Source organism: Chiloscyllium punctatum, chromosome 44 (assembly GCF_047496795.1).
Source record: "Chiloscyllium punctatum isolate Juve2018m chromosome 44, sChiPun1.3, whole genome shotgun sequence".
Classification (NCBI taxonomy): domain Eukaryota; kingdom Metazoa; phylum Chordata; class Chondrichthyes; order Orectolobiformes; family Hemiscylliidae; genus Chiloscyllium; species Chiloscyllium punctatum.
The window spans coordinates 52,820,778-52,828,165 of record NC_092782.1 but is presented as its reverse complement, the minus strand read 5'-3'; positions in this window follow the sequence as shown (position 1 = coordinate 52,828,165).

Genomic DNA, 7,388 nt, shown 5'->3' with positions numbered 1-7,388 from the left:
AGGATGGTTGGCATTAGATACTATCTTGTGAAATTGATGTTTGGTCTCCAAAAGCCACAGCTATCTTTTTTGATGCCTCCATAATCAGTCGAGTTTTTTCATATTCTGATCGACATCAATTCTCTCAGGACCCATTATTATTACAGCCTTGATAGCTTCTTGTATGATGTGTGCTCATAAGGGAATCCCAGCCTTTGGGAAGATATCGAGTATTTAAAAATATGAAAGTGGACTGCACAAGATAATTTGGGGAAAACTAGGGGTTATGAATACAAAGCAATATAAAGCAAACAACTGTGGTTGCTGAAGATCTGAAACAAAAACAGAAATTGCTGGAGATTCAGCAGGTCAGGCAGCGTCTGTGGAGAGCAGTCAGAATTAATGTTTCGAGACCAGTCATTGCTGTCAGCAATCACTCACTAATGAGTCTGATTGTCTACCAAAGAAATTCCGTGTCACAGGTCATGGGTTTAGTGTGTCCTTTTGCAGCTGATAAGCCTGATTCTAGAGCCACATTTCCCACCAAACATTTGGCAGGCATTTCCAGGAGATAGGAGTGGCCCTTTCCTTTGAAATCACTGACATTCCTTTTTTTTGGTTTTATTTCTACATATCCTCTTGCTACTGGGTATTCTTGAAAAATTGTGTCCCTTCCTACAGGAGTTTCCACTAGGTTGGTTTCTTCTGATAAAGGGTCTCTCACTTGTTGACATTCATGTTGCATTTAAAGTCAGAGATGTACAGCACAGAAACAGACCTTTCTGTTCAACCCGCCCATGCCGACCAGATATCCCAACCCAATCTAATCCCACCTGCCAGCACCTGGCCCATATCCCTCCAAACCGTTCCTATTCATATACCCATCCATTATCAGTTGCAACTGTACCAGCCTCCACCACTTCCTCTGGCATTCCATACACGTACCGACAGAGAGTTTTTGAGATATTGCCTTTCTCCACCTCTCATTCAAATGTCTTCCTTGATCCAGAACTCAGGCTTCCTAAGCATGTGGCCAGACCAGCGGAGTTGGTTTCGGATGATCAAGGCCTTGATGTTGCTGATGTTAGGATACCTGTCCTCCCAGCTGATTCAGAGAGACCATCTCGAAGCGTGTTAATGGTAATTTTCAAGGGTCGTGAGGTGGCATCTATACATACACCAGCTTTTGGAGCCATAAGGAAGAGTTGTTATATGCAAGGACCTTGGTATCAGCACAGATGTCACTGTCATCAAAAACTCTCATCCTTGTGTGTGTGAAAACAGTACTTTTAACATTTGATGCAATATTAAATCACTTTATCAATGTTAGCCTTACATAAGAGGATGCTTCCCAGTTAAGGGGAACATTCCACGGGTGGGTGGGGGAATTTCTCAGTTGATCTTAATGGAGAGATAGACTGGACGATGACCTGAAATGGGTTGGTAAAAGATTTGAATCTTCTGAAGGTTAAAGCTGAGACCATGTCTTCGGTATGCTTCCATAAAAGGCATTAAAATGTTGGTTGGAGATACTCTTCTGAGATAGCAGAGATGAGATTCACATACTGAAGTTCCAACAGCAAGGACGGTGCCATTTCCTTCTTGGATTTCAACTGGTTGAGGTTGAAAAGATTTCTTCCTATCCTATGGACAATGTCCACACCAGTGGGTAGCTTGTTATTGACAAGATCAAGAATGATGGTGATGAAGACAGAAAAAAGGGTGGGTGCTTGACCCCTGTTTTGACCTCAAACAGATTGTCATATTACTATTGGTAAGGTTCTTCGCCGACATCTGGTCATAGGGGAGTTGGAGAATGTTGATGAATTTCATTAGATAGCTGGCCTTTGACAGGGCCTTCCATCGCACTTCCCAATTGACAGAGCCAAAAGCCTTGGGACAATTGGCAAAGGCATTATGGACTGGTTGATGTTGTTGCTGACATTTCTCTTGGGAATTACAAAACAATGAAAGCCATGTCCATGTTCATAGTTTGGTTGAATGCCACACTGGCTTTCAGGCAAGATCTGAGACTTTGAGATGGTGCCTAGCCAGGATTTGAATGATGATTTTCCTGTTGATAGCAGCACCCCTCAGATCACCAGAGATTTTTTTTAATCCTGAATTTTCAGAGCAGTTGATGGAAATAATGAGTGACCCTCACTCGTCCAAGTTGGAAATTCACTGCTAGAATCCTGTCTACTCTTATGGCTTTTTCATTCTTCATGAACTTGATGACAACAGTCAACTTCTGCAACACTAGATGGGAGACAAAGATGGGCAGTGGGCTATTTCCTCAACTCATCCTAATTGATGATGAGATCACAGTTTAAAAGACTTTTGAAGTTTTCTATCAGATGCCAATGTTTCCTCTGTCTCTCAAAAGGATACCTTCCTTACTCCGCAGCAGTTCAAAGGAAAGTGTGCTGTGTCCGTATATCACTTTGGTGAATAGAATGAAATCGCAAGTGTCGTGACTGTTGGCAAGGAGTTGCAACTCACAGTCATAGAGATGTACAGCATGGAAACAGACCCTTCGGTCCAACCCGTCCAGATATCCCGACCCAATCTAGTCCCACCTGCGAGCACCTGGCCCACATTCCTCCAAACCCTTCCTATTCAAATACCCATCCAAATGCCTTTTAAATGTTGCAATTGTACCAGCCTCCACCACTTCCTCTGGCAGCTCATTCCATACACGTACCACTCTGTGTGAAAACGTTGCCCCTTAGGTCCCTTTTATATCTTTCCCCTCTCACCTTAAACCTATGTCCTCTAGTTCTGGATTCCCCCACCCCAGGGAAAAGACTTTGTCCCTTTATCCTATCCATGCCCCTCATGATTTTGTAAACCTCCATGAGGTCACCCCTCACCTCCGGTGCTCCGGGGAAAACAGCCCCAGCCTGTTCAAACTCTCCCTATAGCTCAAATCCTCCAACCCTGGCAATATCCTTGTAAATCTTTTCTGAACCCTTTCAAGTTTCACAATATCTTTCCCATAGTAAAGAGACCAGAATTGCACACAATATTCCAACAGTGGCCTAACCAATGTCCTGTACAGCCTCAACATGACCTCCCAACTCCTGTACTCAATACTCTGACCAATAAAGGAAAGCATACAAAATGCCCTCGTCACTATCCTGTCTACCTGTGATTTCACTTTCAAGGAACTATGAACCCGCACTCCAAGGTCTCTTTGTTCAGCAACACTCCCTAGGACCTTACCATAAAGTGTATAAGTCCTGCTAAGATTTGCTTTCCCAAAATGCAGCACCTCACATTTATCTGAATTAAACTCCATCTGCCATTTCTCAGCTCATTGGCCCATCTGGTCAAGATCCTGTTGTAATCTGAGGTAACCCTCTTCGCTGTCCACTACACCTCCAACTTTGATGTCACCTGCAAACTTACTAACTGCACCTCTTATACTCGCATCCAAATCATTTATGCAAATGATAAAAAGTAGAAGACCCAGCACCAATCCTTGTGGTAGTCCACTGGTCACAGGCCACCAGTCTGAAAAACAACCCTCCAACACCACCCTTTGTCTTCTACTTTTCATCCAAATAGCTAGTTCTTCCTGTATTCTGTGAGATCTAACTTCCTATAGGGAGCTTTGTCAAATGCCTTACTGAAGTCCATATAGATCACATCTACCGCTCTGCCTTCAATCTTGTTTGTTACTTCCTCAAAAAACTCAATCAAGTTTGTGAGACATGATTTCCCATGCACAAAGCCATGTTGACTATCCCTGATCAGTCCCTGCCTTTCCAAATACATGTACATCCTGTCCCTCAGGATTACCTCCAACAACCTGACCACCACCGACATCAGGCTCACTGGTCTATAGTTCCCTGGCTTGTCCTTACTACACTTCTTAAACAGTGGCACCACATTAGCCAACCTCGTTTTTCGGCACCTCACCTGTGACTATTGATGCTACAAGTATCTCAGCAAGAGGCTCAGCAATCACTTTTCTAGCTTCCCACAGAGTTCTAGGGTACATTTGATCAGGTCCTGGGGATTTATCCATTCAAGACATCCAGCACTTCCTCCTATGTAATATGGATATTTTGCAAGATGTCACCATCTATTTCCCTACAGTCTCTATCTTCCATATCCTATTCCACAGTAAATACTGATGCAAAATACTCATTTCGTATCTCCCCCATTTTATGCGGCTCTACACAAAGGCCGCCTTGCTGATCTTTGATGGGCCCTATTCTCTCCCTCGTTAACCTTTTGTCCTTTACGTATTTGTAAAAACCCTTTGGATTCTCCTTAATTCTATTTGCCAGAACTATCTCATGTCTCCTTTTTGCCCTCCTGATTTCCCTCTTAAGTATACTCCTACTTCTTTTATACTCTAAGGATTCACTAGATCTATCCTGTCTATACCTTACATATACTTCCTTCTTTTTCTTAACCAAACCCTCAATTTCTCTAGTCATCCAGCATTCCCTATACCTACCAACTTTTCATTTCACCCTTCGAAAGTTCTTACCTAATAATGTCAAAATTGGCCTTTCTCCAATTTAGAATTTCAACATTTACATCTGGTCTATCCTTTTCCATCATTATTTTAAAACAAATAGAATTATGGTCGCTGGCCCCAAAGTGCTCCCCCACTGACACCTCAGTCACCTGCCCTGCCTTATTTCCCAAGAGTAGGTCAAGTTTTGCACCTTCTCTCGTAGGTACATCCACATACTGAATCAGAAGATTGTCCGGTGCACACTTAACAAATTCCTCTCCATCTAAACCTTTAACACTATGGCAATACCAGCCAATGTTGGAAAGTTAAAAACCCTATTATTCTTTCAGATAGCTGAGACGTCCTTACAAGTTTGTTTCTCAATTCCCCTCTATTAGAGGGTCTATAGTACAATCTCAATAAGGTTATCGTCCCTTTCTTATTTCTCAGTTCCACCCAAATAACTTCCCGAGATGTATTTCTGGGAACCTTCTCCCTCAGCACAACTGTAATGCTATCCCTTATCAAAAATGCCACTTCCCCATCTCTCTTGCCTCCCTTTCTATCCTTCCTGTAGCATTTCCCTGAGCTATGTTTCTGTAATTTCGATGATATCCCAGTCCCATGCTCCTAACCATGCCCTGAGTTCAGCTGCCTTCCCTGTTAGACCCCTTACATTAATAAATTAAACTGCATTTATTTCAGTCGTACCTTGTCCCTGCCTGCCCTGACTGACTCGCTTCTGTTCTCAACTGTACCAGTCTCAGATTGATCTCTTTCCTCACTATCTGCCTGGTCCCAGCCCCCTACTTTACTAGTTTAAATCCTCCCTAGCAGCTCTAGCAAAGTTCCCTGCCAGTATATTAGTCCCCTTCCAATTTAGGTGCAATCTGTCCTTCGTGTACAGGTCACCTCTAGCTTCCGCAGTTCACTATTGGCTCCTCACTTCCCTTACTCTTCTTTGTAACTCCACCTTAACCGTTTATGATTTTCCTCATGATCTCTCTGGTGACATGGGTTTGTCAGACATGGAGAGCTTTCCTATTCTTATTGATTATGTCTTGGATGATCTGCATGATTTGGAAGTGCCTGTGTTGTACTGGGACGTACAAAATAAAAAAAATCACACCACCAAGTTATAGTCCAACAGGTTTACTTGGAAGCACTAGCTTTCAGAGCACTGTTCCTTCATCAAGTAACCACCTGATGAAGGAGCATCAGTCTGAAAGCTAATGCCTCAAATAAACCTGTTTGGACTATAACCTGGTGTTATATGATTTTTAGTGGTCATTCTCATTGAACCAGTCTTGGTGGTTCTTGTAACCGATGGGTTTCTTCGCCACAATATGATAGCTACCTTCAGCTCTTTCCAGATTTCCTCCACTTCAATCAAATGAATTCTCTAGAGATTTTGGTGAAGACATTGCTGTACATTCACTGGTCTGCTTGGTGCATGAAGCCACTCAACGTTGAGATTTTTTCCTGAACGGTTTCACTGTCTTCAGCTGCTTCTGGTGGCATTTGATAGACATGTCTGCTGGTCATTGCTTTCATAATGAGGTCATCCTTTAGGTCTCTGGATCAAATAATGATATGCTTTGATTGTGAACTTGTCTTTTTGGTGGAAGCGTGTTGGTGATGACCAGCTGATGTCCCACATATTTGATGAGCAGAATCCCATTGGGGTTTGCAATTTCCAACCGCTTCCTTTCCAAGAATTCCTTTCCAGAGTTGAGCATCCTTTCAAACCTTGTATTGAAGTCCCCAAGGAAGATAAAATTATCTTTATTAGGTGAGTATGGTGTCCACCGCAGAATAGGAGTATTCCTTGGACTCTTCTGTGGCATCGAGAGTTGAAGCTTAGGCTCTCACAACCATTGCCTGCTGGATCTTGGCAAGTTGTGGACAGAGAGTGACACTGATTGTTCATCCCAACAGGGAGTTCCAAGAGTCAAATGACAAGCTTGTCCTTGACAGTGAATCAAATTCTGGGTTGATCCTTGGATTTTCCTCTCCAGAAGAGGTTAACCACCACCTGTTCCTGCAGGACAAGAAATCAATGAAATGCCCAAGTTAACAGATGGTTCCTCAGTCGGGAAGACAGTTGCTCATTATTCATGAACGTGTACATTCCTGATTCTGAGATTGAGCTCGACTCTGGTTTCCAGATTGCAGGGAGGAGAGCCTGCTCTATGTCATTTTCCAGCCAGGTTTGTAACAGAACAATATTTTTCCTGGCACCTTCGCAAGCCCCTTCCTTGCGTGGGGTGAGCAGAGTGGATCTAGAAGGAAGTGAAACAAACTGCCATAATAGGAGTAGGAGAGCATTTTAAAAACTATCGAATCAAACTCTACCACCTTCATGCCAGTCCAAAGCTAGGGACCTGCAGATCTAAACTCTTGCTCCCATCTCCTCTCATCATAGAATTTGTGCATGTTTTTGGGAGTGGGTGGGGATTGGATTCCACTTGTACTGGACATAGTGTGTGGTAATGCGGTTGCCTGGTTCACAATTGAGGCCTGTAGCTCCTCCCATCTAACCTTACCACCATAGGAGATAGGACAGGGAAACACTTGGAAAAAAAAATTCATATCAATGGCTGAGATAGCAGGTAAAGCCTGCAATAGGAAGATTTAGCTATCAAGGTTTCCCTGCCACTGGAACTCTACCTACCTTTGAATCAGATCCAGAATTCTCCTCAAAAGGCAGTGGATGCAAAGTTTTCAAAATCTAGCTGTGCTTGAGTTGATGAGCTGCCATGTCAACTGCTGCAGACATACATTACTGGAGCTCCCTCACAGCATTGTGTACTTTAACATCTGGATGATGGTTTAAGATGGGAACAACAGGTTGTAGTACTCTCACAAATGTGCTACCCTTATCCTTCTGAATGGCAGTGCTCGTAGAATCCTGTCTAAAGGAGTCTTGACGAAT